The 23,572-nt window shown below is 39.7% G+C and overlaps 1 protein-coding gene across 3 annotated transcripts in view; it reads right to left on the bottom strand.

The window, feature by feature from the left end:
• The window catches only part of LOC126298862 (uncharacterized), a 120,417-nt gene extending 106,049 nt beyond the window's left edge, over positions 1 to 14,368 (bottom strand). The window contains exon 1 of one of the 3 annotated variants that reach the window (XM_049990371.1): positions 14,205 to 14,368. The gene's annotated coding sequence lies outside the window, so the exon portion shown is untranslated. Of the gene's footprint in view, positions 1 to 13,242; positions 13,661 to 14,204 lie in introns of those variants that run through there. The other 2 variants (XM_049990372.1, XM_049990373.1) reach the window with 2 other exon arrangements.
• Between the last annotated feature and the right edge of the window lie 9,204 nt (positions 14,369 to 23,572).

The following is a 23,572-nucleotide window of genomic DNA, read 5'->3' as shown; positions in this document are numbered from 1 at the left end:
ACTATTACTAAACTTTACCCTCACCCTTGAATCATCCAGCACCCTTTTCAGGAAATATGCTTTCATTTCTTCACTGTGCCTTTCTTTTACACACAAGTCATGTAAAGCAACTTAAACATCTGTATACACTTGTCTTAAATGTTTTTGTAATGCCAATACAGCCTGATGAAGAGGTATCACATCAAAACATGTTGCTAAATAAATAATTTAGTTGTCATCAAATTTTGTTAGTGGTAGCAGCATTTGAAAACCTTTTCAAATATTCACTTAGTTTTTTATCAGATTTTACTAATGAAACATATAATAAATGACAAACACCTTTACAGAAAATAAAGACATAATAGAACAACAACAGCAGTATTAATAATTCAATTTTATCATTAGCACTGTTGTGCTGTGGTAACGCATGAGGAATTTTGCTGCAGAGGAAATGTTTCAGTGAACTTCAAACAGATTGGCTTTTGGCACATTCTGCAACAATATTTAGTCAGTCTTTTCTGTACTGTGCAGGTATTACACCTTTTCCTCCTGACCCCAACTCCATTTTCTTTATTTTTGCTTTGATTTTCTGTTTCTTCTTCACATGTTGGCCTATCAAGATTTAGCCTCTGCTGGAGATCTATATAACTTCCTGAGCTGTAAAACTTCTTCAAACCAAGTTAGGCAAACTAATGCATGTGATAGTTGTTTTAGGAATGCTTTTCTTCTGATAAAATTTTCACTGTTGGCAAAATAAATTACTTTGAGCACTCATTCCGTTCATATTGATCACTGCAAAACATATAACCATTCCCAATGGGATGATTTCTTTCTACACTGTAATGGAAGAATGTCGTCATCTATGACGTAGTTCCACCATTCCACTCTATGATGGTGAAACATTATTCCATTTTGCCTCATTGTTCCTTCCAACATAGTAATGGTTGTTTTCCTCAAGCAATTACGTGTCACCTTCACTGTTGCCTTCCTCTGTTTCCAAATCTTCTAGCCTAACTTCAACTATGTCATCACACACTGGGCCCACTTCATATTCAGAATCCTCTTGAAATGCACCTCACAGTCAAAAATAACTGAATTAGGTTGTGCAGGAGCAAAAGCGAGGGAAGTGACCCCACCATCAAGGTAGCAGGTAGAGTCAGACAGCTCTGAGAGCCAACTGTACACAGCAGAATGGAAGATCGTAGCATTGTTGTCATAGCGGCAGCATCGGTTGACGTCATATGCATAGGATGTAGCCTCTCACATTTTCCATTATTTTTCTTTATTTCTGGCGAATCCTGCAGTCTTGCGAGCAAGGCGAATGGTGCTCTCCACAGTCAACACATACGGGATGCGGGGCACAAGGAGTATTGGGATGTGAAGGATGTCTACAATCCCAACAGGTGATGCTGGAAGTACAGCGGGAAGACATATGGCCAAACTTCCACCATTTAAAGCACCGCATCGGGGGAGGGATCGATGACTTTATGTCACAGTGGTAGACCATCACCTTGACCTTCTCGGGTAATGTATCACCCTCGAAGGCCAAGATGAAGGCACTGGTGGCAAACTGATTATCCCTCGGACCCTGGTGAACGCACCGGACGAAATGGATACCTTGCTGCTCTAAATTAGCGTGCAACTCATGGTCAGACAGCAAAGGGAGGTCCCTGTGAAATATGATACCCTAGACCATATTTAAGCTCTTACAGGGAATGATGGAAACAGAAACATCCCCCAGTTTGTCTCAGGCGAGTAGTGCCCGTGACTGGGCAAAGGATGCTGTTTTGATCAACACCGACATTGACCACATTTTGGACAAGCCCTCCACCTCCCCAAACTTGTCCTCTAAATGCTCTACAAAAAATTGAGGTTTCATTGACAAGTAAGATTCCCCATCTACTCTCATACATATGAGCTACCGGGGTGAATAAGCTTAGCTGCCACCCTTAGCCTGGCATTCCTCCCAATGGTGTGTCATTCGCCCTGATGCCACCCACTCCAGCCAGGGGCCCTCCCCAAGGGTGCCACCCAGGTGCAGCAAAGGCCTCCTGGCAGGATGACCATTGCCGGGTGTCCCGATGCCCCAGGGTGATGGACATCTACTCCTTGGCATATGTGGGGAGTTAATGGTGCAGGCATCAGCAGAGTGATCCCTGTGTGGTCAGGGGGCTACAACCAACAGGGTACATGGCGGCCCCATCACAATGGACTGGCTACCATGCTGGATATCAGGCGCAAACGGGCTAAGAAGTCCATTATCATTGACAGCGCATAAAGCGATACAGCACAGAGGATGGAGTAAAACACACCCAGGAGGGTGACCTTGCCCAACAGGTGGAGAATCAGCGCAAGTGCAGATCCACCTCGACAAAGGATGCGAGGGGTCTCAGCGCATGATGGACAGTATGCACCATGTAAGGCGGGCTTCCCCAATTGGCTCACTCTTAAGGAAAATTTTGAAAAATGGAGGTCAAACCCCACAGGGGACCATCATATAAAGGCCAAAATGTGTGAGACTCCTTTTAGTTGCCTCTTACTACAGGCAGGAATACCTCAGACCTATTGTAACTCCCAGACCCACAGGGGGACCCAAGGTGAAGGCACCAGTAACAATCCTGTTGTCTTTGGGCCACCTGTAAACACACCAGATGAAATGAACACCCCGCCATTCTAGATCGCTGCAGCACTCATTGTCAGACAGCAAGAGGATGTCGCAATGGAAAATAATCCCCTTGACTATGTTGAGGCTTTTATGGAGAGTGACGGAAACAGAAATATCACCCAGTGGGTCACAAGCAATTAATGCCTGGGGTTGGGCTGGGGATGATTTCTGAATCAAGGCTGCACCACTTCTCATCTTGGACTGCACTGTCAGGTCCCAAAACTTATCCTCAAGATGTTCAATAAAAAATTGAGGCTTCATAAGTAGAAAGGAGTCCCCATCCATTCTGTTATAGACTGAATGCTGAGGCGAATATGGCTTTCTTATTTCTGTAGCCCTACATTCCTCTCATGGTGTAGTAAGGGAGGGAAACGATTTAGGATCATATCTGTCAACACTGTACTCAATCTTGCTCTTCTTAGAGACTGTTGGTACCGTACGGTCACCAGTAAGAGATGACTTAGTCCGCTTCATTGCAGGTCATCCGCCCTGATGCCACCCACTCTGATCAGGGGCTCTCCCCACAGGCGCCACCCAGCCACAGCGAAGGCCACCTGGCACGATGGCCATTGCTGGGAGTCCTGATGCCACAGGAAGACAGGCATCTACTCCTTGGCATACATGGGGAGTTGACAGCTCAGGCATCATCAGTGCGATGCCTGTGTTGTCAGGGGGATACCACAAAATAGGTACATGACAGCCCCACCGCAACAAACTGGCTACCGTGCTGGATATTGGGTGCAGAGAAATCCAATACTGTCATGGGGGTGAGAAAGAACAGGAGACAACAGAAGAAGATGACATACCCCAGAAAGTGTCCTCACCCAAACAGTTGAATTGCAGGTGGAGATGCAAAGTCACGACAAGAGGTTCAGGAGATCGAATCTAAGGGCACTCAAGCACCACGTAAGGCAACCATCCCAATATGGCCTGCACTTCCATAGAATCTGGAAAGTGGCAGGGCAAACCATAAAAGGGACCTGAACTTACAGGGCCGAAAAGTGTGAGACTCCTTTTAGTTGCCTCTTACGACAGGCAGGGATACCTTGGGACTATTCTAACCCCCGGATCAACAGGGGGATCTCGGGGTGGAGGGGGGGGGGGGGGGGGGGGGCAGAGACCTTAGGACTGAGAGCTCCAGGAGAAAATATACGAGGCACTTTTTAGTGAGTGGAGATGGAAACCTCAACAAAGGGACATGAGACACAATCAAACTGGCAATCCCACCTGAGGGAAGGTACCAGGAGGGAGAGAGCCTTCATTTGCAAAGAGGATGAGGTACACAGGATGGTCGAATAATTGTTGAATGGTGATTGCCTAAGAAACCAGGATTGGCTCCATCACATTTGTAATGGCGGAATCCCCATTTCTGCGAGGAGACAGTTGACGCGACTAGTGCAAAAATCACTGACAGCCAGACACACCCCATTATGATGAACAGAGTCAAATAGTTTCAGAATGGAAGGAGCCTCCAAGCCATGAACCTGACAACCATTATATAGTCTCGACAAAACCAGAGTGCGTTAAAGATGGAGAAAAGTAGCATGGTCTGCACCTCAGGATGTGTGCGCCAGGAAGCAGAAAGCAAAACATATCTTCATTAATTACTTTGACTATTCCTATCACAACCAGAAGGACTGGTCGCTTATATACTTTTGGATCCAACACGGTATTCTCCATTGATAACTTGTTTAAAAGAATGAACACATTTTAGAATGTTATGAATGTATTTTATGTGAACTGAAGTGGCTCTGAGCACTATGGGACTTACGTGTGAACTGAAGATGATATGTTGAACACTAAAAGTCACAAAATAAAATGAATATATTTTTATTTATGTTTTTTCAGTTTTAAATTACTAAACAGAAGAAACACCATTCTGATTTTCTTATGTTAAAAAGTATGATAGTAGGCATTATGTGAAATAAAAATGAAGATGGTGAAACTTGTGAAGATGACAAAATAAAAACTATTTTCATTAGACAATTTGTAAATATTTGTATGCATAATTCCAGAAATTTGATAACTTCATATCATTGAACCTTTTATGTTTCCAATGATACCAACTAGAAGAAAACTGATTAAAAAATAAAGAAGTTTAGGCCATATGGAAGGTACTAGGCAGAACATACGGTAAAAGCAAAGACTTTTACAAGAAAAAAATACCTTTCTAAAAATGTAAAAATAAGGCATTACAATACAGTAGTGAAGCAATAATCTCCATATGCATGCAAATGTCTAGCTTTAAACTCTGAGTCACATAAACTAAAAATAATAGAAAGGTGAATCTTTAGGAAATACTAGGCCCACAAAAAAACTAAGGAAGGTTGGAAATTATGTTGAAGTTCATCGAAACACTGAAAACATAGCAGGAGTGATGAGACAAAGAAGACTGGTATTTTTTGGACATTTATAATGAATGCAAGGCAGTAGATAGACAAAAAACAATCTTCAAATATTTGTAGGGTAAGAAGTTAACTGCAAATTGGATCCAAGAAGTAAAAAGGATTTAGAAAAAAATAATATAAAAGCTGAAGGGATAAACTAACACAAATGTATTTAGGGAAGAAATGTTGAATATGGAAGGATTCCAAGGCAAAAGGGTGGAAAAAAATGCTATGAAGTGGTCAGAAGACAGGAAGGAAAAAAACCTAGTGAACAGATGAAAGAGTACTGGAAGAATAGAAGACAACAATGCATAAGGAATGGAAATTAGTATGTGGTCTTTAGTTGATCCACCTGAGAGGGAAAAAGAAAGAAGAGAGAGAGAGAGAGAGAGAGAGAGAGAGAGAGAGAGAGAGAGAGAGAGAGAGAGAGAGAGGAGAAGTAATGGTAGTTACAAATGTTTAAGATTTAACTCACCTTTCCTACTAACATCAGTTTGTAAAAGTGACAAACATTCGAAAATGGCCTTCTAACTGCAGTTTTCAACACAAAATCTGGAAAAACTATTTTATCTTTCTCCCATTACATACTTTTTTTGCACAAATTTTCCAAAACCATTTGTGACATGAGGGCTGCAATATTTCGTTATTTTGGGTGATTTTAAATGAAATGAGCCTCACATAAAAAGAATGGTTACACTACAAATGGCTGCTTTGAAGTGTACTGAAAAATTAAGGCCACAAGAATCTTGCCAAGAAAAATCTTAACACTTTCAATTTAAAAACTTATACTGATTGTAATAAAGAATATAGATTCTAGATGGTAGATTAGCTGTGAAATTTTATTATTTATAGTGTTCTATCAAGTTCATTTATATTCCTATTGAGTTTTTTATTCATGAAGCTGAACACTGAAGAAACTGAGAGATTTTCAAACAACTGAAAATGGCAATGAATTCTGTGAAAGCACAAACAGTATGGTTGTATGCAGAATTAGGATCCATTATTGCAGTTCAATGATGTTTCTGAGCAGAGTACTACAGAAACCTCCCAACACCAAGAGATTCCAGAAGTGGAAAGCAGCATTTCTAGAGAGACAGGATCTCTTGCTAAGAAGCATGGTGGTGGCCTATCAAGAAAATGAGAGGAGACTCTTAATTGCATTTTAGATACATCTGCAGGAAGTTCTAAGCAATCCATTTGTACTGCATCATGTGATCTTGGTGTCCAAAAATCAATTACCCACAACATGCTACACAAGCACCTAAGGCTTTATGCATACAAAGTGCTATTGTACATGAGGTGAAGCCCGACTCCAAACACAAAAGAGAAACATTTCCTGAAGACATTTTTAGCGCATCGACGGACAACTACTTCTTGGCTAAAATTGTTTTCTGATGAGGCAACATTTCATCTTATTGGAAAGGTCAGCAGATGCCATATGTGAATTTGAGGTAGTAAATGTGCTCAAGAAGCCATGAAATATCAATGAGAAAGCCCAGAGGTCTACATTTGGTATGGCTTAATGGAGGATGAAATTACTGGACCTTGTCTTCTTTAAAGGGGTAATTGCCACTGCTCATTGATATCTTGTTACAGTGGTTAATTTTGTGTTCCCTCGGATAAGATATTGACACCCATACCTGCCATTCCAGCAGAATGAAGCACCTACATACCAACATGTGGAAGCTCATAAAGCACTGAGTGATGAATTTCCACAACGATGCACTGCAAAGAAGTGTTCCAATCCCATGTCCACCTTTGTCACCTGACACTACTCTGCTGGATTTCTTCCAGTCAAGGTATGTTCAGGACAGAGTGTACAGTACCAAAGTGTCAACTCTGGAACAGCTTCATAAAAAGATTACAGTTACAATGCAGACAGTTACACCACAGGTGCTCATTAATACCTGGTGAGAAATCAAGTCTCAACTAGACATCCTTCATGGCACTTGTGGAGCTCATTTAGAAATGTGTAACTCAACAAACAAGACTTCAAAACTTTGTGTGTCCATTGTTGTAAGAATCTTCTTTATGTACTGAATACACGTGAAGACCATACAGAAAAGACTGGTATGTCCACTTACTTAGGAAATGAGTTTATGAAATGTTCTGATGACCAAACATCAGTACCACAAGGCAGTTAAAATGACTTTTAAATAACAGGGCAAGTCATCAAGATAGAGAGGGTTTTGCTTTTTAGTCATAACAGAATTAACATTCTAAGTCAATCTTCTCATTGAAAGAATATGGCAGTCCAATGTTTGCTTCCACTGTTTACACTACATTTATTACATCAGTTAGTTTGCACCTGCAAATGTGATTGCATGAATTTCTTTCTCTGTGTTTTTTCCTTATAGTAACAGTGCTTAGTTTGAAGTGTGACGGTAGCACGGTCCTCTTAGAATGTTTAAAATTTATGGATTATTGAAAGATGAAGGTCAGAAGCCAGGTGTTAATAGGACATTTAATATTTGTGGATCATCACAAGATGGAGGTGACAAGCCATCTGTCAATCAATCAGCTAACTAAAGAAAAAATTATGGTAAAATGGGTAATGTTTTTAAGGATCTTATGGCAATGTCTCATGAGTTAGACAGTGGCTGCAAATGCTCATTATTTGGATGTTTCAAACATGTCAAACCCCCACAAAAGTGAATGATCAATCTTCCTATTTCACCAGCTTAATTCCTGTGACATTAAATGCTCATAGAAGGCCTAGGCATGATGATTCCAGAGCCAGGGATTGCTCTTTTGGATGCTTTATGCGAATCAAATAGAATGATACCATGAGTGAAATTACTGTTTGCCAAAGGCCTTCACTGCTTTGCATGGAACAGCAAAGCACAGATTGCAGACTATACAGCTGAGTATGGAGAAAACTGGAAAATCCCCAAAATACAAAAGGAACTTGCTTGCTAACCAGAACCGGAAACTACCCAAACAAAATGAGGCAATTGTTATAAACCATGTAGGTGCATTTAAGAAGAAGAAGAAGGAGCCACTATGGCTATGAGCTGTATGAAGAAAATAGCTCTGAACTTCCTGTGGTTAACACCAACTTCAATTTATCATCTGGATACCTGCATACTGATACCTGCTCAATTAAAAGGTCCGGATGCAAAGTTTTCACAAAACATCTCTGAAGAAGAAAAGTTAAAAATAACAAACAAAATTAAAGTACTTATGGTATGGAAGACTAGGTTCAAAACGCTAAGGGCTGTCACATTTTATTCAAGAAAGCAAAAAGTGAGACAAGAAAATAAAAAATAGTGGAAAATGGAATATGCATGGACTATAAAAAAAAAAAAAAAAAAACAAACTATCCATGCCAAATATCAGAACTAATGAATAAAATGTTCTCTGGTTTCCAACCACATCAATTGCTTAAAACTACATGAGCTTTCGGCCAAGCACTCCTTGGCCATTGTCAGGTGGTATGACTGCCAGTGGGCTGTTGGTGTGCCCTTATATACGCTAGCTTCCTGCTGTGACATTACTGGTGCCCGTGACAATGTCATATATGGGCATGTTTTGAGTCGGTGTTCAATGTGCCCTCTTCAACCGTGCGATCGCTGGATCCCACGCAGCACTCAGCTGGAAGCCATCATCTCTATTCAGGGTGTTTGCGCTAATTTTTATTTCAATAGCTTCCTTTCTTAAACTGTCCCAGAAGCCGTAGTGCGAGCCACGATAGAGGTATTGTCAAATTTTATGTGGTGACCATTTCCTAATGCATGCTCAGCTAACGCAGATTTCTCTGGATAGCGTAGGAGATAATACCTCTCACATTCTTTCCTTCGTTGTTCCACAGTGCGCACTGTTTGTCCGATGTACTTTGTAGACTCCAGGTGTTCTGAGACCTTTTAATCAATCGACGCGGTTGGAAACCCGAGAACATTTTATTCAATGTTATTGCTGCGAGATTCTGCATTCATACATCAGCATTGATGTTTCTTATTACAGACATCAGTTATTGTTTTATAATACCAACATTCATCAAATGTCCAACAGTGATGCAATATTTTATACTTGCATTGAAGATATAGAGAACAAAGGAGTGAATGAAGTTATTAGTTTTTTGCAAAATTATGCAAGTGAAACATTTGGACCAAATGTAAGGGTTCTTGTAATATTCTGTGACTTGTGTTCAGGACAAAATAAGAACTATGAAGTCTTTCTATACCATCATCATGTTGGTCATAGCATTAAAAGATGAGATAGTGTCAAAATAATATTTGAATAAGAGGACACTCTTACTTGGAATGAGTCAAACTTTGTTTTGACAAAAGCAAAACTATTGTAGTTACCAAAGGACTGGGTTAATGCCTTTTAAGCTGTAATAATGAATCCAAGGCTTTACAAAATCATTCTTGTTCATCTAGTAATTATATGAGATTTGATGCCCTTTTTTCAAAACATGTTATAAACCAAGATGTTCTTTCCAGACATAACACTCAGATCAGCTCTGGTTGTGAAGGAAGGTAAGCTGTTCAAATAGAGGATTTCTTAACAAGTGAGCCTGGACACCAGTACATAAACATTCTGGTGGTCTACAAGTAGATATCAAGCCTGAGTATGTCACAAGGACGTGATGTGTTCTTACAGCCTCGTTGAGCATAAAATGGTAAGTGTTTTGTAATATGAAACATTTTGTTACACAAATCAATGTTGTTTTGCAAATAACTAATTCTAGGGTACATTTTCAGAGCTCCTGCCAATACCTTATGAAAAATATGCATACCTTCAAAAATTGAAACAACTTTGCGGTTAACAGGCAATAGAGTTCTATCCCAGTCTACCACATAAACCAAAATCCCAATCAACAAAAAGAAACTTCCAAAGCTGAACAACACAAAGATGGGATCACAGCCTACCAAAAAGTGATGGACTCACCATGTTCTTTTCATGGCAAAGATGTAATTTTGTCTTTTTAATCATATAATTTCAATTTTTATTCTTTTTAATATACTTCCTCTACAATCATTACATTCGGCATCATAATTATATTGGTCACAGTCGACTGGAGTGTTTTCAGTACTTTGTGTAATCTTGAAAATTCAAATATGCTCTCCTGAAAAATGTACACAATGTGATTTACCCCACTTTTTTCCTGGGCTATTCATGTTGTACTATAGAAATTTTGCGTCAACAGAAGGGACCGATTGACCAATAATGTAAATGTGCTGTGTTGTGTGAAGTCATGGTGGCATGGTGTTTTTGAGTCAGGTTGTATTTAATGGGGTGATGTGTTTTGCGGTATGTTCTTGGGTTGCACATTTATGTTTCGATGTTGTTTGTTAGATATATTAGCGAGACATTTGACATTATTGGCTCACGGTGTGAAGTAGTATTTGGAATAGCGTGTGCCAGTTCACCAGAGTGTTACTTTGATTTTGTATATTGGGCATCATACTTTCAAGTTTGTGTTAGGTATTCTTAGTACCATGTGTTTGTTATGGTCAGTACATTCAAGGTCATCTTTGTCATGAACACATAAAGTTGACCAAAGTGTCTGCTTCTCGGACCAGGGACCTTTATGTACGGATCTGTTGCCATGATAATGTATGGCAATCCATACATAATAGTACCTGGTTTGAGAGACCTACACTGGCCATATGAGAAATTGTTTTGGTTATTTATTATTTTTGTTATTGTTGTCCATTAATTTCTCTGCACATGAGAATGAAGTGAATGCTCGTTGTGTGAGAGATTGGTATTGATTTTGTAGAGAAGTAAGTTCTGAATTTGTTAAATATATAGTGGGAAGTTGTGTGTGTGTGTGGGGGGGGGGGGGGGGGGCTGGTAATGGAAATCGACAAATTTCAGTTTGGGAAAATGAAGTATGGGAAGGGTGGTTCTCGGGTAGGTTTGTTCGGGTGGGAGGCTGTCATCTCAGGAGGCACAAGGGGTGATTGATGTTATTTTTCAGGTGCTTGAGAACAGAACTAAAAAGAAATTAGTTGGTTTGATTGAGGAAGACATTGAGAAGGATATAACTGTAGTTTCAGATGCTTTTTTGTCACATTAGGGTTTGGGGAAAAGGGGCTATTATCATAGCACTGGGGTGTGTACCAAAACAATAGAGGAGTTTTGGGGGATTATGAAACCTGTTATAGGTAAGGGGAAGAGGTGCTCTTCCACTCCACAGTCTCCGTAAGATGACTAATGCAGGTGGTACAGTGCCCTCGATAATTATTGTGTGTTTTGATGTTTTCTGAGGGCAGTAGAGAAAATGTATGCAAGGGTTTTCAGTTGAATAGGCTGGAGAGGAAGGGAGGGGGGGGAGCGGGGGGGGGGGGGGGGGAGTAGTTGGTGCGGTTTGTGGGGGTTGAGGTAGGTGTTTCGGGGACGGGTTGGGTGGGTTGAGTAGTTATTTAGTTTTGCTTCCGAAGGATAGGTTTGATCTTTTGGTTTGTTGGTATGGTAAGAAAGTTGTTGATTTTTGTTTGTTGTTTCTAGTTATTTATGTGTGTGTGGAATTATTCAAGTGAAATCTTATTTTCCGAGTTTTTGATTTGTGTGTGGTTTTTCAATATGCAGGGCTTCGTTTGAACTATATAGATCAAGTGAAAGCTGAGGGTTTTTTTTTTTTTTTTTTTTTTTTTCCTCTGGCTTCATTTGAGCTATATACGTGAAGTGAAAATTGTGGTACCTTGTTTGAGTTGTGAGCTGGTTTTCAGGTATTAAGAGCTTTCTTTTGAGATATATCGGTCAAGTGAAATGTACAATGCCTACAGTTGTGTTGAGTGCTGAGCATTTTTTGTGTTTGATTTTGTGGATAATATTTGTTTTGGGATGGCACTGTTTTTGTTGTTATTATATAACTGGTTTGTTCCTACTCTAAAACCCTATTTCCCACAGTTGCCTCAGTTTCATTTTATTGATGGAATGAAATATTTCTTATTGTCTTTACCTTTATTTGTGCATGCATTAAGTGACATTATGGTTAATATATTGTATATGCTGTGGACATGGGTGTAAGCAATCTTGATATCATCACACGTCAGTTGACACAATTGGAATCAGAGTTTTTAGTACTGTCAAAATTTCACATTAGGACATTTTGTCTCACACATAATGTATACATCAAGCAATTATGTACTTGAAGGAACATTGCATGAAACATCGAATAAAGATCCGCACACACGGATAATACTAGAAACAGGAATGATTGCTATATGAAAAACAAAAAAACTGAAGTTAATAAGCAAGGACCCTGAGGAAGCTTGGTGTATCTTTAACAATAAGCTCCCACATGATATAACGAGCACTAAAGTATTGCTAGCAAAATTTTACATGACTATGACATGTCCCTACAGCTTATCAGAATACCTACAGAACATTCACAGTTACCACACTCAAACTGTAGGCCTACGTGCCTATGGGTAAAAAAAGACAAAAGAAAACACATGTAGAACTCTTGTCAGAATCAGGTTCTTTTTGTTATTTTAATCTTGCCTTATATACTTCAATGACAAATAGCATGTATATGTCTGCATCATGAACTTTTTATGTATACCCCATTTTTTAAAATTATTCTCATACTAAGTTGTTCTGCTATAATTAATGAATATGACCCCCACTAAAAGAAATTTGTCTAAATATGAACAAATGAAATTAATAAACAAAGAAAGAATTTGACACTAAAAAATCTTAATCTGGTATTTAACTAAAAACTATAGTCTACAGATTTTTTCTAAGAAGTAGTAGTTCAACATTAACCTAAATATGGAAAGAGACATACTTCTCTAGGCAACTGTGCCACAGAATACACAGTATTGTCAGCAATGTTTGTGTAATACCTTTTGTTGTCAATTGCTCCAGTAAACAGCAGTGTGTGTTAAATACAAGCATTATTGGCTTCGTTGTACATGAAAATTTCATAGCTGTGGAACAATACAGGTCACTTACAGAACATGGTGTTATCAGACGCGTCCATTGACCCATTTACACTACAATAGAGCTGATAAGCAAACATTTACCAAGCGTACTAATGTACATATAGCACTACACACTCATGAAAGCATTTCCTGCATAATTTTACAATATGTCGTAACTAACCAGAAGCATTCTTGATTAAGGAAAAGTGAGTTTAGATTACAACATTTGAACCAAGAGCTTAAGAATTAAATGTATCGTACACAGCCGTGTCGCATCAACTATTACAAGCAAAAAATGGAATTAAAACTTGTCAGGCAACCGAGAACTTACATTTCCGGGGGTCCCTAGTAGATTCCTGTATCACCGTGCTACAACTTCCAGTGGTAAGAGTCTAATATATTCTTTAAACGGAAGTGTAGCCGTTATTCGGTGCTAAGGATGCCACACACGCTTTTCACTGGTCCTCAATGCACAATTAGCACTATTACACACGTTTAAACAATACTTCGTACCACAGGTTTTGCATACTCGCGCAAAATAATTCTTAAGGTCTGGTAAGTACATCGTCGTCCAACTATTCTTTAAAGCTGCATTTATGATGCAATGAAAACCCTTATCTCTACGATAAATACTACAAAAAATTTCAACAACACGTTCATAAACAAACACAGTCTCATGTATAGCGCGTTGACATTTGTTTATGTTTTGGTAATTTCGATCTATCGCATATGAATGTCGATTGGGTAAGATCGGAAACACTGAGGCACTTATTCAAAATACTTTCTTGTTTCTTCAAACGGAAGTTAGTCGCATCTGATGGTATCGTGTACAATGTACACTACTGTTACCAGCCCGTAGATTCACAGCAACAGTAGTGTTAATCCTTTCTCATAAAAGTGTAGTCAGTTTATGGTAGTGAGGAGCATTTAAAATAGTAACAGGCTGAACATTTCTCCAGTAGTTTGCACAGTTGACGAATTAGTAACGCTTTAGTGATAGTATTAGTAGTAGTAGTAGTATTCATTCGTAGATCAATTTATAAGGATGCTGGATATGTCATAGTAACTGTGCTAGTAATCTTGGCTTAAGAGACAGTACTGTTTAATAGGCCGTTAAGTATTTACGTATTTCACTTCTTAGTCTGACAGTTCGGTTTTGAATTTCCGTATGCTAGCTCGTTTACTTTTAGTTTGATTCCATTAAGACTTCGGTTTTGAATTTTGTATGCTAGCTCGTTTACTTATAGTTTGATTCCATTAGCACTTACTGCAAGGAGCGGTAGTGGTACTTACACATGCCCTATACACCGAGCGCTGCAATGATTAAGACGTTCTGCCTATTGATTTTCAGTTGACGTGGTGTGAACACACAAAGATACTTGCAAACAGAATGTCATCAGCATGTCATACGTGCAGCAGGGACCTCAATGGAAAATCAACTAGACTCTCCCATTGGCTCAGCGAAAAAGACAAGAAAATCGCTGAACAGGAGACAAAGATTTGTGCGCTTCCAGCTGAATTAGTGCCCGCGAAATTTGATCTACATAGGTTGAAGGTGGAAAAAAATCGTAGCAACTGGGTGAAGGTATCAAGCAGTGGATGAAAGAAGAGTAACTGTTCAACACCTTCATCCACATTTGAGACGGTAGTATCGAATAAAATTGACTTGTGACTTGAAGTAGGAGAGGAGTAGCTTCATCCAGTTGTAAGTCACAGTAGTGTGCAGTGGACTTGTAGCAAAGAAACTAAGACTAGATCGGTACCAAAAGAGATTAGACGCTATACATATATACTGATATACACATATATACTGACGTTATAAATATATAATGCTAGGTAGTAGCCAAGGAAGGGGTGTAGGCCAGATGGTGCAGGACAAATCAGGATTAGGGCGACAGATCACAAGTATTTCAATGCCAAGTGACAGGTTTAGCTAGGTAAAAGAGAACATAAGGAATTTGTGCAAATATTTGGATTAGGAGGATTAGGTTATTGTAGTAGGTGGAGTGCAGAACATCCTGGCTAAGGATAGTAATTGCAGCATTAGGGATGACCTGGATGAAATATGAGTAGCAACTAATCACACATATTATGTGAGTTTTGTGGAGGTCCTACAGTCCAGGAGCAGTTGCTGCTGTGAGCCATGTGAACACTGAGCTGAGCTACTGCTGACTGAAATGAAACTTCATATGAGTACTAAAAACCATTCAAAAGCGAAGATCGCATAAAATATTTTTAATTCAAGACAATTGATTTCAACAGTCTACGTTGTCATCTTCAGGTCTTAAACATCTTTTTGTAGTAAACCATGTTCATTTTATGATGAACATCATGTACAAGACATGAAGTGGATGAAACTCAGCGTATTACGCTATAAAAGTTTGTCATCCCTAAAATACTTAAAAACTCAAAGCACCTTATTCAAAAGGACATGTCCATATACATATTGCTCACAGATGTTTGTTAAATGATACAAATACAGTACACAATAGCCCATCTGTTTACATATTGGGTCCAGCATATGTAAACAGATGTGCTATTATGTACCATATTTCTAACATGAAACATGCATCTGTGAGCAATATATATATGAGCATGGCCTTTTGGACAAGGTACTTTGTGCTTTTAAATATTTTAGAGATGACGAACATGTATAATGTGCTCATTTTTATCCACCTAACATTTTGTGCCTGAGCTTCAGCGTAAAATGAACATGTTTTACTACAAAAAGATGTTTAAGACCTGAAGATGACAGCAAAGACTGTTCAAACCGGTTGTCTCGAATAAAACATATTTTGTGCGATATTGGCTTTTCAGTGGTTTTTAACAATTAGAACTGAGTGCCCTTCAATACTCTAATAATGAGTAAATTCAATCATATGAGTGCACTGCCTGGAGATTTACTAGCCACATCTGAATATTAGAAGGAAAGACAGGTTGTCTGAGCCTCTTGCAGAAAGTGTACAGGAGGCCACCATCACACAAAGCAAGATCCCAGGGGTTACTGGTGTCAGAAAAATGTTCTTTTGAGGTTAGAATATGGATCCAGCCACCCTGTTTCGAAAGAAATCAGAATAACAGAAAAGAACCAGAAAGTGCTTAAGAATGTACAAAAAAATCAGGTTAGCATATTTCATCAAAATATCAGAGGCTTGAGTGATAAAGTAGAAGAGCTTCTTGGCTGTTTGGAAAATTTAGAGAGCTATGAAAAGACAGACATCCTGTGTCTATCTGAGCACCACATAGCCACCGAGTTAAATAAGTTACATATAAAAGATTATACTGTAGCAACGTACTCATTCAGAACCAATATGGGAAAGGGATGAATTGCTACATATATTAAAGCAAAATAAAAGTTCAAAAACATTGAGACAAGTACATTTTGTAGTGATCACCACATAGAATTGTATGCTTGTGATTTAAAATTACAACATAGTTCACTTTTAACTGTAATTGAACCTAAAACATTTTTAAAAAATTCGTGTGTGTCTTATAATGTCATACTTTTTTTAACAAAGTTTTAGGTCCATTTTATGCAATTTGATATTATGAATAGGTATTTGACTCCAGAATGAGATTTTCACTCTGCAGCGGAGTGTGTACTGATATGAAACTTTCTTGCAGATTAAAACTGTGTGCAGGACTGAGACTCCAACTCAGGACCTTTGCCTTTTGTGAGCAAGTGCTCTCCCAACTGAGCTACCCAAGCACGACTCACAGTCCATCCTCACAGCTTTACCTCTGCCAGTACCTTGTCTCTTACCTTCCAAACTTCACAGAAGCTCTCCCGCAAACCTTGAAGAACTAGCACTCCTGGAAGAAAGGATATTGTGGAGACATGGCTTTGCCACAGCCTGGGTGATGTTTCCAGAATGAGATTTCCACTGCAGCGGAATGTGTGCTGATATGAAACTTCCTGGAAGATTAAAAATTTTTGCCTGACCAACACTAATGTGAAGCTGTATATAATATATCCCGATATCGAGAAAACTGTTACAATCAGTTCGTATTTCATTTAATAACTGTCAAAAAAGACCCTTCCAGGTTTCGAACATGTGACCTATTGCACTACAGTTCTATGTGCTATCCGTTGCACTGCAGAACGCCTGACAGATGCTCTCTCTCTCTGTCTCTCTCTCTCTCTCTCTCTCTCTCTCTCTCTCTCTCTCTCTCTCTGAGTGTCTTCTACATAGGAAATCACCACTAAGTTTTACCAAGAATAAGTTTTTTGTGCTTCGTAACGTAGCTCATGACTGATAGTTGACAGGTTTGAGTGAGCTTAATGATGCCGCAGGAAGCAGGGAAAAGAATAGCCCATTATCAGCATTCACAAAATTCCTTACTACCGTTACCTAAAAGTTGTAATTGCGTTTCCCATCATTAAACTGTTTACTGTAAATGTATATGAAAACCTCATAACTTTAGCTAATGCTCCTCTAACACAAGTATAGCATGTGACGTCACCAGAGCATCAGCTAATAACAAAACATTTTCGATCACATGACCAGATCTTGATATTTAATGATTTTCAAGCTTTAATTACATAAAAATAACACATATTTTGTGAGAAAATAAGTTGACTCAAAATGCTATGTAAGTGTGTAATCAATCAGAATAACAATAATACAAACCATATTTTTACATAAGAAAACAGCCTGTTGTTAAAAATTTTTTTAATACTTTAGAAAAATTTTGTTAGATCAAAATTGGGATAGAATGTAATTCTGTATCAGGAGCTGCCTTAAGGATTTTTTGTAAGTAATGTTTTCAAATTATGTTGATTTGGATACTGGACATATTTGTTACATTATGGCATTTTGACATTAGTCATTGCAGATGAATATCACGTCAATGTAAGGGTCTACGGGTTGCATGCAGCTGTGCGGTGCATTAACACGCGCTCGCCAGCCGACCTGTCTGGAATGCTGACAATTTGCTTGGTCAGTAGACGCGCGTCCGGCCGCACTGCGAGGGGGAGTACGCCGGTGGCCGCCGTCCGCAGTGCGCAGTATTAACTAGCGCGGCCTCAGGCGCGAATATGTCTCTTTTCTTAGCTCACCATGGAGCCTTTCGATACAACCGTAATTAGACGGTGTTACGATGTCAGACACAGTGATAATGGGTGCGCATAGCATGCATGTTTTATAATCCGCCTTTGTTAATAAAACTGTTTAAACTTACTTCTCGTGTTCGCGTATTGCCGTACCTCGAGGATACACCGCTTTCAAATCCTGACAAAATAATCGTGTAATCATCATCTGGAGCAAGAGCACAAACTGTACCCCCTTATAGAAGTAGTGTCGGAAGAGGGATAATTATGGAAAATCTACAGTCCTGAAGAGGCGCAGTACAACGTGAACTTCGAGTAGCAGCAGTGTGAACATCTTCTGACTACATGGGGACATCCAATGCTGGAATTCAGGTTGGTCTACTCCAGTTTGGTTAGAATACGAAAGACATTGATGGATTTTTATTTTACATTTGAGTGACTCATTGGCGTTAAATTAGACAAAATGTCGCAATGCAGTCACAGTAACATTGTCGATCTACAAACTGTTATTAATGAACTAGAAGAAGTGATTCAGCAGTTAAAAGCAGAAAGAAGCAAGCGTAACATCCCGAGAAACTTGTCAAATGATAGTTCATGCAGTACAGGTACAACTACAATAAAGAATTTTTCATTATTGCCATCAGTACCAGTATTTAGTGGGAAACCCCAAGATGAGGTGAAAGTGTTTTTTCGTAAACTTGAAGGTGCGGCCCTGTTTCGATCATGCACAGCTTCCGATAAGTTAGTGGTTGCCAAATTAAGAATTCAGGGAGCAGCACAAGATTTCATTAGCGTGGAGCCTACTTGCGTGAAAACAGAAGATTACAATGAGTTTAGAACGATTGTTGTTCAGAGATTTAAACGTAAAAACGTGATCAGATTTTACAGGGAGCAGTTTTACAGTTTGCGAATGCGACGAGGCAAATCTATCGAGCAGTTTGCCGACAGAATTCGAAACAACGGTCAAACGTAGGAGTTAGTAGAAGATGAAAATGAAAATCGCATTCAGTTGTTCAAAGCCGACCAGAGAGCCTTGGACACATTCATTCATGGGTTACATGGAGAGGAAGTAAGCAAAGCTATTAGATTGGCGCAATGTAAAACGTTTCAGGAAGCAGTAGAATCAGCTGTTGGTTTCGTTGAAGCACTAACACGACCAAATGAGATCCAGAAACAAGAACGCAGAGTTTCCCACACAACAGCACAATGCTACAGATGCAATAAGCTGTGTCACAAGCATAAGGATTGTAAAGAGAATCGAATCTGCTATCATTGCGGGATTCAAGGTCATGTTTTGAGAGGTTGTGTCAACAAGAAGAAAGGTAAGGCGAACCACAGACAATCTGCTAGATCTTTAAAAGAGTATGGGGACGTACGGGCCACCACACCGTCCGCCCCTTGCCAGAGATAGTGATTCCTGTTAGTTCCAGCGAAAATCAGACCGAAAATGACTTCGTGATAGGTGCTGAACATCATGGAAGAAACATCAAACTACTTATTGACACAGGAGCACTGACCTCATTAATGTGGTGTTGCATAGATAAACGGGGTAAATTCAAACCGCCGCTACTAAAAAGTCGAGGGTTAAACGGAGGAGAGCAACATAACTATGGAGAAGTTGACGTAGAATTAATTCTTGGCCAAGGCCAAGATGGAGGTGAAAATAAAGAAAAACACATAGCAAGGGTGCAAGTAGATTCAAATAACGAAACGCGTTATGACGGTGTCTTGTCCACTAACGAGGCAGAGATATTTGTCACAGAAAGAAAGATCAGACTAGGCCGTAGTAACTACAACCTATGAAATCGTTCTTCTGATCGTACTCAAAGGAGCACCAATACTGACGTCATGGGAATGGACTGCCCAAGCGATGCATCAGTTCAAACCCTCCGAGTCGATGTACAAATTGATCAGCCTCAGCAAATTCCCAAGGGAGCAGGAAAGACAATCTACATTGAAGTTAAGTCACCCTGATGCAAGGAAGAAACTTTGTTATTAATTGAGCGATCTGAGAAAAATGAGTTATTGGACACAATGCATTGTTATGTTGCTATAAGTGTAGGTGTCGCTACAATGGTCAGACAGAATGTCACAAAAGTCCCGGTTACAATAACGAATATGAGCAATGAGGATGTTGTTTTGCCATGAGAAACAAAACTTCCTGAAGTGTCGAGTGTAAGTAAAAATGATGTAATACAGATTCCAGATGAGGTAACAAATGCTGCAGTTATAAACACAGATTTTTCTAACAGTGCAGCAAAATTACAATGAGGAGACGAAGTTCATAATGAACTGCAGCGCAAGATTTGGAAGAAGATAGAATATTTGACAGCTGATGAATAGAAGATTTTAGCGCCTGTTTTGCTGGAGTATGCAGATTTATTCCGAGAACGTGCAAATTTACCTGTCACTCATTTAGTTCAGCATCGTATTCATACAGGGAATGCAGCCCCAATCACACAGAAACCTTACCGAATACTATTTGGTCAAAGACAGTTGGTTGAAGACATGGTTTAAGAACAATTACAAGCCGGAATTATAAAACCAAGAAATACTTCAGACCCACTGTGGCGTTCGCCTGTTGTAATTGTAAAGAAGAAATCAAGTTCTGGAGAACCACAGTTCCGTTTTTGTGTTGATTACTGATCTTTGAATACTGTGACCACACCTGACATTTACCCCTTACCAAAGTTAGTGGAAACCTTGGATTAACTGTGCAGATGTCGAATTTTTTCAGTATGTGATTTAACAAGTGGTTATCACCAGTTAACAGTGCATCTAGATGATCAAGCAAAAACTTCATTTGTAACAGCAACAGGAGTACACAAATATCTTCGTATGCCGATTGGACTTCATAATGCTCCAGCTACATTTCAACGCCTGATGGATTCAGTTTTACGATGGCTCACCCCAACACAAGTACTTGTTTACCTTGATGATATAATTTTTGGTGAAAATATGAAGCAGCATATTGCACAAAGTAAAATTAACTATCTTGGTCATGTTATAACCAGTGAAGGTGTTCGACCTGATCCAAAATTAATTGAACATGTTAAGAATTTCCCTGAACCACAGAATTTGAAAGAACTACAATCATTCTTGGGAGTCTCAAATTTCTACAGAATATTTATAGCTGTTTATGCGAACATAGCACATCCAGTGACACAACTACTGAAGAAAGGAGCCACATTTAGTTGGTCAAAAGAATGCTAAAAGGCAATGGAAGAACTTAAAACTGCTCTAACCACAGCCCCAATGTTAGCCTATCTGGATTTCTGTACACCTTTTATTCTTTCAACAGACGCATCCAATTTTGCCATAGGTGCAATCTTGTCTCAAAAAGTTGATGCTCATGAACATCCGATCTCATTTGCTTCCAGACAATTAAAGAAAGCAGAATGTAATTATACTACTACTGAGAAGGAGATTTATGCTCTGGTTTTTGATATAACACATAACAGATGTTTCTTAACAGGAAGAGAATTTACAGTTATTACATATCATGCCCCACTTAAATGGTTATTGAGCTTAAAGGATCCAAGTTCCAGATTAACAAGATGGGATTTAAGACAGAGTGAGTACCAATTCAAGGTTATTCATCGACCTGGTAAACAACATGTGAATGCTGATGCAGTGAGCCGAAAAGTCAATGTTTGTGTTACAATAAGTCGGAAGAAGAGTTAAAGGCAGCTCAAGAAGAAAATCCACAATGCAAATTATGGAAAAATGATCAATGTTTTGTTGAAATATATGGATTATTGTACAAATTCAATAGTAAAGGAAACCGCATGGTTATGCCACAAAGCATCAAAGAGCAAACCATGAGAGAACAACACAATTCTTTATTATCAGGACACTGCGGTAAGAAGGCAACAAACATTAAAATAGCTCAAATGTTTTGGTGGCCGAGCCGCAAAGCTGACGTTATCGAGTTTGTTTCACAATGTGATTCCTGTAACAGACGGAATAATGTAGGAAAAAGTAGAGCACCATTGCAAGAACTGCCAGAAACAAGTGAACCATTTGAACAAGTAGGACTAGATGTTGTAAGACCGTTGCCTAAGACTAAAGATGGAAACAAATACATATTGACAATGTTAGATCATTTCTGTAGATACCTTCTCATGATACCAATAGCTGATCAGAGCTATGAGACTATAGCTAAAGTTTTTGTAAAATAATGTATTCTTAAGTTTGGATCACCATTAAGTATAATTACTGATCAAGGAACGAATTTTATGAGTGAATTACTTAAACAGATGTGTAAGCTCATGAAATTAACTCAGTTATGGACTACACCAGCACACCCTGAAGGGAATGGAAGAGTCGAGTGAGTCCACAGGACATTTATTAAAATGTTATTCTTCAGTTTCTCCCGGCGTATTTGTTGCTCGAACAGTCCACAGGTACACTGCCGGTCCAACGGGAACAATATTTCGGCGATCAGACTTGTCGCCATCGTCAGGTGCGCTGACAAACTGACCTCCCGAGGGCGGGCGGCTGATTTAAATCCCCTCCCCCCGCGGGCCGCTCTCTTCGGCGTCGGCGCCCGCGCACCGGCGGCCACGAAGACGTGGGCGTCGGAATCTGTCGCAGCGTCGTCGATGTGCTCGCTACGTCCGCCCTGGTCGCCAGTCCGTACTTCTTGCTGAGAGTTTTCTTAATTACATTCAATGCTGGGTCCCAAGCCTTGTTGAGATTGTAGCCGCAATCTCGGTTGATAATATCTTCCCTGGTGCGAATTTCGATAGCCTCCCTTATAATGCTGTCCCAATATTTAGAGGTTTGAGCCAGGATATGGGTACGCTCATAATCCATCTCGTGTTTCTCGGACAAACAGTGCTCTGCTACCGCCGACCTATTCGGATATTTCAGTCGAGTGTGCATTTGATGTTCTCTGCAACGATCTTCGATGGTGCATACTGTTTGTTCGATATAAGTCTTCACACACTCACAGGGACCCTCCCCATCCTTCCCTAATCCGATGAGACCGATGACCTCGCTGTTTGGTCTCTTCCCCAAACCAACCAACCAACCTCACAGGGAATTTGGTATATGCCGGCCTTCCTCAAACCGAGGTCATCTTTCACACTTCCCAGTAATGCGTGTGCTTTATTGGGCGGGCAAAAGACGGATTTAACTCGGTGTTTCTTAAATATACGACCGATTTTCCTCGATAGTGCGCCATTGTACGAAATAAAGGCAGTGGCTACCTCTTCTTCCGTGACTTTATCTGTCTCCACAGCTTGTACTGTAGTGGTGGGACGGAGAGTGCTTCTAATCTGCCATTCCGAGTACCTGTTTTTTCGGAACACGGTTTTGAGGTGTTCCAGTTACTGGGCAGATTCTCTGCGTCTGAGATGCTGCGCGCCCTGTGTACTAGTGTTTTTAGTACTCAATTCATCTGAGAAGGGTGGTGGCAGCTGTCTTCATGCAGGTACAGGTCAGTGTGCGTTTTCTTCCTGTACACACTATGGCTCAGGGTAGCATCAGATTTTCTCTTGACCATGACGTCCAGGAATGGTAATATTCCTTCTGCTTCGGGCTCCAGAGTGAATTTGGTGTTTCGATGTATGAATTTTAAGTAAGGACGTCCAGGAGCTTGTCCCTA

Source organism: Schistocerca gregaria, chromosome X, assembly GCF_023897955.1.
Source record: "Schistocerca gregaria isolate iqSchGreg1 chromosome X, iqSchGreg1.2, whole genome shotgun sequence".
NCBI lineage: Eukaryota > Metazoa > Arthropoda > Insecta > Orthoptera > Acrididae > Schistocerca > Schistocerca gregaria.
Note: the sequence above shows the minus strand (reverse complement) of the source record. Positions and strands in the feature narration are given on the sequence as shown.